Source organism: Mustela erminea, chromosome 3 (assembly GCF_009829155.1).
Source record: "Mustela erminea isolate mMusErm1 chromosome 3, mMusErm1.Pri, whole genome shotgun sequence".
Classification (NCBI taxonomy): Eukaryota; Metazoa; Chordata; class Mammalia; order Carnivora; family Mustelidae; genus Mustela; species Mustela erminea.
In genome coordinates, this window is record NC_045616.1 from 136497067 (window position 1) to 136504836 (window position 7770).

Consider the following 7770-nt stretch of genomic DNA (forward strand, 5'->3'; position numbering starts at 1 on the left):
AAAACTAGATTCAATTAAATAAGATTCAATTAAAAAGATTCAATGAAAAAAGATTCACTTAAGATTCAATTGAATAAGATTCAATTAAAAAAAGCAAGATAAAACTCTAAACTTAGAAATCTAATCAGTTGATTGTCTGGGGTGAGTTTCTCTTTAAGGAAAGATTCTGCACTTTATGAATATATTGTTATTTTAAATAGTTCACCTCCAATCTCTGAACATACACACTAGAGAGTTTCATAAGAACAGCAATTTTGTTTGGTTTTCTGGGTGTCTCCAGTACTTACTTATGCCTTGCTCATCAAAGTAGGCATTCAAGAATTATTTATTTAGTTCAGGACGTGGCAAACTATGGCCAAGGGACAAAATTTGGCCCACCACTTATTTTTGCAAATAAAGTTTTATTGGAACAGAGGTACTGTTGTGTTACAGCAGTAGAGTTGAGGACCTACTGCAGAAACTATATGGTACACAAAATGTAAAATCTTAATGCTCTGGTCCTTCACAGAAAAAAGCTGTTGATCCCTTGCTTATTGGATAGATTGCTTATCTTTGAGTTTTTAGTAGGTTTATATTTGTGAAAATGTGATTGCCACACAACATTTTGGGAACATACGGTATTCGCAAACCACACTGGTACCTCCCTACATGTACTAGGCAAAAGCTTAGGACAATGACAAAGATAATTCAGACTCTCCCCAAACTTGTCTGCCAAACAAAACTGCTCCCAGCCTGGCTCCTGGGTTAAAGTAGTCATATTTGTTAAGTCTAAAGGACTTCCTGGTAATTGTTGTATCTTTTTCTTTAAACCGCTATTAGTATTCAAATGAAGGTGCTGCTTGATAGCAATCCTGTTATCAACAGACAGACAGGCCTTCCATAACACTGATGACTGCTCAGGTCTTCACTGGCTAATCGCCTGGACTGGAGTTATAAAATACCCCTCAGCTCTTTTTTAGAAAAAAAATTTAAAAAAAAGCCATAAGACTAAAATTACAAGGTGATGAGTACTGAGATGTGGAGTAGAAAATGATAGTGAACTTTTGTTTGATTTACAGACATTGGGTAGATATTGGTCCTACAGGGTTGTAAAAGTGGCTGAATTAGCAAAGATGAACAACACCCCAAAGTGTAAAACACAGAGAGTCTTTGAAAGCTGCCTGAGTTCATGGATGTCATCATCACAGTTACTGTGACAGACTCATAAAATAAGAAAAGAAGAAGTGGGGCATCAATACTAGTCTCTGGAAGCCTGTCCCCATCGTTGAGGCAGATCCAGTGAAAGAGAAGGGGTGCCCTGTTCATAAGATCACACTCTGGAGCGCAAGCTCAAGGGACATTTCAGAGCAAGAAGCCAGCTGCATGGACACAATCTATCTCCTCCACCTGCTGAGGTTTTCTTTTGGCATTTTCAAACATATTTCAAAGAGTGACAATTTTGTGCATCAAATAATAATTTGTGCCCTCATTTCTAACCTTGTCTTGAAAGCTTGGCTAGAAAAACCACGAGTCTGATTCATGAAAACTGGTACGTTTTTGCAATGATCTGAAGATCCTTTCAAGAAAGATGTAACTACGAATTCCCATAAACTAAGTAAGTGTTAGAGAAGGAATCATGTATTGTATCTCTCCACCAACACAGGTCCCATGGATTGCTCAGGTTGTCACTCCATGGGTGAGTAATTGGGTTGTGTCTCTTTAAATTCTCTTGTTTATCATTTTAGTGGACTATCATTTTGATTGTATCTCTTTCCTTTAGTTGTGAAGATGTAAAAGAACAAAGCCAAGACACAATATTTTGGTACAGCATGTGCTAGTTTGCTCAGGGGATTTCCACTGGTGTACTTATGCTTTTTGGGTGGGGCAGGAGATGCCTAAGGACCTAGAGAGAAACCTAGATATAGTGCGGGGAGCTCAAAGAAAAGAGAAGCCTCACTAGTCCTTCTAGAGATTCTGGGGGAGCAATGGTGCCTTCTCTACTTTCTTGGCCCAGGTCTGGCTAGGCCTTTGGAAACTTAGGAAGAAGTTGCTTCTACCTACTTCTCCAGATGAGAGAGTTTCATTGTGTTGTTTTGTCATTAATCTGTGAGAGAAGTGGAGAGCTAAGAAAAGCAGATCAGGAAAGATGCTCAGGGCACCTGAGTCTTCACCTGTAAAGTCAGGATCCCAGCAGTGGACTGAGGACAAAGCAGATCCTGGGACGCTGAAGCCTGATTGTTGTACACATCCCCCTTCTCTTTTCCTGTCATTTCCTTCTACCACTACCTTCTCTCTTCCCTCTCTTATATTCTGTCTTCCTTTAGTCTCACGCGTTCCTATGATGTGGTGAATCATAGAAAAGGAAAGGCATTTTATTGTCTCTCATATACAAACAGAACACTGTTGTAAGACTCCCAGTATCAGTTGGTCACAACTTTCCTTTCTTCCTGTGTGTGTGTGTGTGTGTGTGTGTGTGCACGCGCGTGTGTGCACGTGATCATTCAGACTATTAAACAGAGAAAGCAAGAACGATTTTCTTTTATTTTCCTACTGTAATAAGTTATGTCTATAACTTTGTATATCACAAGTAAAGCCCTGAAGAGCTCAGAGAACTCACCTTTTAGCCAGATTTGAGGTTCCTGGATAGGGTGTGGGAGAGGGTGTGTATTCTTTATTTGACTGTTTACTGTCTGTTTTCTTAGTAAAAATCCACTCCAGGAAGCCCCAGGTTTTGTCTCTTTGTCCCAATCTGTAGGGACAAAGATTTTCCTAGGCAAATTTAGGCTTATTACTAATCCTCACTCTCTGAACTCATCCCTTAGGACCAGAAATTTCATTTCCATACTTGACAGAAATTATTAATTTAGTGGGTCAGGCACCAACACGTCATCTCTTTCAGCACCCTTGGGAAACAAACTGTTTTAAGAGCAAAAGCCCTTCTCAGAGTCCATTTTTGTACAAGGCTTATAAAATAGTAACATTTAGTAATTTGTCCCCAATGAGAAAGATTTAAAAGTTACTCACCTTGTGATTGGACATTGAAGGAAAATAAAATGAAACGGCAGCTCCAATAGAAATAATAAGCAGTATATGTTGCTACAGAAATATCCTGGGCAAAATCTGATGTTTAAAAAATACTCAGAAAGCTCCAAAACATGTTCTATGAAATTGAGGAAGTGCCCCCCCTTCACTTACCTTTCTTAATTAACAGTAAGATATTATCCATAAGATGGGAAACAGTCTTGGGCACTTGCTTTCTGCTGGAAGAAAGAAATCCACACCAGCTCAGTGGAGTGACTGGGGACCCCCAAGAACTATGAAAAAAAAAAAAAAAGAGGAAAACCCCCCAAGGCATCAAGTAGGCGAGGATGACTGTAAGCAGACCTAATCTTGCTCTAGTCCTCAATGAATTGTTTTTAGCATTTTATCAGTGTGTGCTGAGTCAGTCCCTAGGGCTCTGAGGGGGAGTCCCAACATTATGAAGTTTCATTTCCAGGAGCACAACATTTTCCTTGTTGTGGCTCTTCTTTCATTTCCCTTTCCTCCTTACCCTGTGTCTTCAGCCCCATGCCTAGCTGTCATGTCATGCAATGAGTTCTTTCTGGGCAGAGTTTGAAATGTCAGAGCTCTTTTGCACTGACAAGATTTTAGTCTCTGTCTTTGGATACAACAAAAATGCAGTCTTTGAGTGCCTGTTTTTCACTGTTTGTTGAAGACATTCCTGCCAGAAAGAGAGTGTTTTGCTCTCAATACATGCACAAATTTTGATACAAATGTGAACCTGAATGTCGATCCTTGAGGAAAGTGGTATGCCTGTTGGCAATGGGTGCAGATCCTGGCACTTTGGGGGGCAGCCGGGGCAAGGTGTAGGTCTGTCTCTCCCTTCCGGCCCTTCCCAACAGACAGTTCACAGAAGGCTCCTGCTCACAGCTCTAGGGTCAGTGCCTTGTAGTGTTTTGGAGAAAGTCTGGATTGAGTGACACCATCCTGAGCCCTGGTCTGTGACTCTTTCTGCAGAGATGTTCTTGCAGGGAAGCACTATGCAGGAAGGGCTATGCCTGCAGAACACTTTCCAGACAACTGTGGTGCTGATTGTCGCATCAGCATCCAAATCCAGACAACTGGAAAAACTGGTAAGAGCCAGCCCTCAATCCTACTTCTCATGCTTCCCTGCCCTCTTAGAACCCAGAACCTGTGCAAATTAAGTCCTCAAGAATAGCACTGGTGTCTGATAATTTCCTAAGCTAAACATCAACATAAGCAGAGTGACCCTGAGTGATATTGTTCATGGAGTTGCCACATAGAATCGGCAGATGTTCCTGGAAAAGAAGGAGCAAGGTGTCTGTCTGTTGGCAGATTACATAAGACTCTGCTGAATTCTTAAGACACAACTGTTACTTCCAGATGCTTTCCAAGAAAACAGAGAAGTCCTGCCTAATTTTGCTTATGGATGTGTAAACTTTTGTGCTTTTATTTATTAGTCTCAGGAGACTTTGGAATTTTATATAGGACTTTCATTTCTTTTTGTATGTATTAGTTGGGCTATTTGGCAGAAATGCAGGAACTTGGAAATAGAGTGGTTCTAAGGAAGATGAAGATTTATTGCTCTCTCAGAAGGTGACCCACGGCAGTGAGGCTGTTCCTGGGGTTCATTCAGTTAGGTGCCCAGCCCACTGTTTCATTTCCTAGGATGTTGCTCTTATCTGTGTCTTCAAGGTCAGCTGACCTGTACCATGATCTTATTCCAGACTTTGAGAAGCAGATACAACAAGAAAGTGAAGATGAGTCAGTTTCCTTTTTAAGAACATGATCTGAAAATGGTGTCTATCACTTCTATTCTTGTCTTTGAAACATAGTTTCACAGTTTGAAACATAGTTACTGCTTTTCAGACTACATTTTCCTTTCTCCCTTGCTGCTAGAAGTGGCTGTGGTAACTACTTCTAGCCAATGCTTCAAACTAAAACTGGAGAATCTATTAGTAAAAGGAAGAAGGGGAGAATGAATGTTGGGGCCAAGAAGAAGCCTCTACAAGGGTTGTAGACTCAGTAGTTATGCCAAAGTATACATCATGAAGAACACAGGCAGTGGTAGCCAATTCCACCTGCAGGACCAGAGAGGAGGCATTTGATCTCGGTTGTGGAGCATAACAAATAGCATGGAGGACATGGGGACTTAGAGTGGAGAAGGGAGTTGGGGGAAATTGGAAGGGGAGGTGAACCAGGAGAGACTATGGACTCTGAAAAACAATCTGAGGGTTTTGAAGGGACGGGGGGGTGGGAGGTTGGGGTACCAGGTGGTGGGTATTATAGAGGGCACGGATTGCATGGAGCACGGGGTGTGGTGCAAAAATAATGAATACTGTTATGCTGGAAAAAAAAAAAAAAAAAAAAAAAGAAAATAAAAAAAAAAAAAAAAAAAAGAGAGAATGCAAAATGACTCATCAGGTGAATGGACCTAGATCCGGCAGGACAGAACTTGCACTTGCCCAATGGGGAAATAAAACTTAATATTCAAACCAGGGCCATTTTTTCTGATCTCAGGTCTCTGATCCCAAGGAGCTTTAAAGAAAATTAAAACTCTAAAGCTAGGGCTCCAAATTTGGGTACTCCATGCATCTCTTGAAACTCTAAGCCATATATGGGGATCAAAGGTTTTTCTCTTATTAGAACCTTAGAAGGGACAGTGACACAAAACTTTAAAATCCAATACATTGACCTGGGGAGGTGGACACCGTGACAAAGTAGATGAGCTGTTCTCAGGGGAACTGTGGACAATTAGAGACTGAGGCAGCTGTGTCTGAGACTTTTGATTTGAGTTTCCTGGCTATTTCTCTCATGTCAATCTTGGCAGTTGAGGGGAGGTATGTCTGATAGTATGACATTGAATATTTGTGCTGGCCTCTACCTCCCTACTCTGGAACAGATAAGCCTGTCCTTTCTTATTCCACCCCCATTCCCTGGAAGGGGGTTGACCTTGCTAGGGAGGCTCCTCACCATTTTCTTCTGTCTAGGCTCTGCATGCACCCTTTCTAAAGCAACTCTCTGCCTCTCTACAAACAGCATAACTCTATTCCCTAACTTCAGACCAAGTCGTGTGGTTTCTTAACTAAACTCTTTTCCACTACTAGAAGCAAAAAGAAGGGGATTTATTTTGGGTAAATGCAGAATGATAAAGGTGGCAGGGACAGGCAGGGAACTATAGACTGTACCAGTGTACATCTCATATTTGTGTTGTCACTGAAAGGACACAACTTTTTTCCAGTTTATTATGAGAAGCTGAATTTTGCCTGCAATGGTTACTTTACAATGTCTTTTAGAAAGGCAAAATCCTATTTCAAGTAAAAACTTAGGCCATTCTTGGCAGTGTTTTGTACTCATATTTTCACAGTGTCTCTCATAAATGCCTTATGGGCCACTAGAGGATGCAGGAAGAAAAGAGGGGGAAGCTGAGGCAGCATGTTGTGGGTCTGTCTCCAGCATGGTGATGTTAGGGAAATATTAACCACTGCCTCCTCCCTGCTCCTACCCACGGGTTTTCCTTCCCACTTTGGCTCTTCCTGTCCCCCACTCCTCATACAAGACATTCCGAACTCTTCACTCAGGGAGGAAAGTTGCCCGTTGAAAACATTTAAGTAGAGAGTCTCTTCCTGGCTTTTGAATTCAGAAGTCTGAGCCTTGGAGGTTGTAAAAGAGAAGAGGGGCATAAATAGAGTCACAAAGGAGAGGATTCTCAACCCCTCTGCCCTGTCAAATACCATTCTTTCCATCCTTCAGACTAGATGAGTAACCACACTGAGGAGAGAGGGGTGGGAAAAGAAGGCATGTTCCCAGGCTGAGACGGAGCGCTTGGGAGAGCTCAGATGGGAAGGGTTGGGGTCCACAGCTGCAAACTATATGCCAGCACCTGGGATCTTCTTGCAAGGTGAGCCAGAGCCGCTTCTTTCTACTCTTGGAGACTGTGCACAATGCCATAATTCGGAGCGCTGCCAACCATCCTTCCCACAAGAAATCGTGAGGACTTCATTTCACCATAGTCATCAGTTTCCCCTCCAACTTCCCAATGCAAACAGTGCTCTAATATGATCTGGCTTTCCCCCCACAAAGTTTCATATAATTGCTAAGTGCTGGAGGAGAATGGCCGTTCAGATGGGGCTAGAAATAGGGAAAAGAAAATCCCTCTCTTTTCTTAGTCCCACCATAGACAGACTATACTTGAGGGAAGGGCTGAATGAACCGATGAGAAAACACTCTGAACCAAGAGAATAGTAACCTTCCTCCTGCTTAAAATCTATTTAATAATATAGTTTTCTATGTAGGATTTTGTTTGGAAAATAAATGAGATCTACCGCTTAAAAGGTAAAAATCTCTAGATTTTAGTGAATAGGGCATGGACCTGAAATCATACTGGGGTTGCAATTCAACTTCAGCAAGTGTCTGTCATCAGCAATATGGGGGAATAATATTTAATTCTGAGGGTCACTCTATGGTTGAAGTACATGCTTCAGTGCCTGTCATATAGATATTGAGTGCAGGCAAGTTTTTTTCTACCATCTGCTTTCATCAAGAGGGTAAAAAATGTGGCAGATGACAGTGTTAAACCATCTGTCTCCCCAGTCATTAGCTTTTACCCAAAAACTCTCCCCAGGAGGTCTCTTGCCACAAGTGAAAATTATTATACTAGAAAAACAGACTTCAAATTTGTCTTTCAATTTCAAAGCCACTCTCTAAAAGGTAGGGGAAATTTAGAACAATTGTGTTTCAGGCAAGATATTTTCTTCTTTCCCTATCTCA